Raw genomic sequence first — 1,920 nt, forward strand, 5'->3', positions numbered from 1 at the left:
GGGAGCGCTTGCAGGCAGAACGAGTGACACAGGCAGCTTTGGAGAGCACCTCGAGATGGCAGCTGCTGATCGTGTCTGCGGGCCTGGCAGGTAACAGGCTCACCCCTCACGCACCCCCAAATTAATTCTAACGAGCTCTGCTAGCCAAGTGTCTGGTACACCCCCTGTCTCTTTCTGGCTGAGTCCTTGCTTGCCCGATATCGCTCCACGTGTGCCAGAGGGCTGTTGGTAAGAGGACAGCAGTCTGGAGGGCAAGGGAGTGGGCAGCGAGGGGCTGAGAGAAACAGGGAGTGACAGACAGGAGAAGGATGTGAGGAAATAAAGGCGTCCTGACAGCTGCAGTGTACGTGTGCAACGTACTGTTCTCATAGCTGTCTCAGGCACGTTCAGTACGTGAGACAAAAGAAGCAGCGTGCTTAGAGGCAAAATCTCACACCCCTAACTTATTTAGTAAAAAAGTAATTTAGCTGCCGTATTCTAAAATGAATGTTGTTGCTCATGCAATGAACATATAAGCTAAAACTCTGCTTGAAAAATGCCATTTTCTGGCAAGTTTTGGGGAGAAGCAACCCAGAGTCTCTGTGAAGTCATGTTTTGTGGATAAACCTTGTCCTGAACTTAGTCAGGCTGCTCTGCTGAGACTGCTGCAATAACGGCCCGCAATGCCTGCTCTCCTCTGGAAGCTTCAGTTCAGTAACTCCTCCCGTTGGACTGCCCGTATCTGCAGCATTTTACCCAGTGAAACACAGCAGACTTCTTGGACTGTATATAGAAACTATGGTTTCTTTAACCCACGTTTTCTGAGGAGGAAACTTAAATCTTGCAAATCAGGAAGGTGTTGGTAGACCAGTTTTATCTCCTGAGGCCTTTCATTTTTTAATTGCGACGGGTCAGGCTGCCTTTCATTCCCAATAAAATGCTGAGCTCCTTTACAGTAACAAATAGCTGGAGCAATGCCATTCTTCAGCCCGAAGGCGTCACCACCCAATTCGAAGACAAGTAAAAGGGTGCACGACTGACGATTCGTGTGGTTTACGGGAGTCTGTGTGTCTGTGAAGGATAAGCAGAGAATGGCAAAGGAGGTGACAAAGACTGGAGAGTAGAGGGAGATACCAAACACACCCTGAACAAGTTCTTAAAACTTGGTCTCTGAAAAAGCCTTTCTAAAAATGCTTTTGAGAATATATTACAGAACATGTATGCATTTCCTGCAATTAAATTTGGTTTTTATCCCACGTTTAGGGTAGTATTCAGTTGCCTAAGCAGAGGCATCTTGATCCATGTGAGAGGGCCCCAAGGTGCCTGAGATACCGTGTGTGATCCACCATACAGTCCTGTGCAAAATCCACCACTGGAGGCCACAGGAGACGCACTGTTACCCAAAAGGGAGCTGATGTCTTCATTAAACAATTATTCTCACTATTCTTAAGGAAGCTGCAACCCTAGCTAAGTCAGCTACAAGTTCTTTCTTATAAATGCTAAAACCTGTTAAGATTTTCAGTATTTAGTGTCACAATCTAAATCTGTGTGATAGTTGAACAACTCCCACTCACAAACTGAAGCAGGGTTGGTTTGTCATAGCTAAGCCCAAGCCTCTTGCATCATCTGTTGTTCCCTGGCCTGCATTTGTACAACTTCATTCTTCCTCACTGTAGCGCTTTTTACCTATCTTCAGTTGACATCATCTTGTTGATGCCATTCCTTCAATTTGTCAAATGTATTTTAAATTTTAATCGTGTCAGATGTCTCCTAGTCATGTATTTCCTCTTCATTTTCTCCTGCAGACCTTTCTCCACGAAGGAGTCTTCTGTAAATGCTGGTGTATGCCCAAACAGGCTGCCTCTTCCAGTTGAAGGAGAAGGCCGACGGGGATGAATGTGCCAGGGTGACGGTGTATTTTTTTCAGGTAAGTGACTGAGG

The sequence above is a fragment of the Balearica regulorum genome, chromosome 17, assembly GCF_011004875.1.
Source record: "Balearica regulorum gibbericeps isolate bBalReg1 chromosome 17, bBalReg1.pri, whole genome shotgun sequence".
Lineage (NCBI taxonomy): Eukaryota > Metazoa > Chordata > Aves > Gruiformes > Gruidae > Balearica > Balearica regulorum.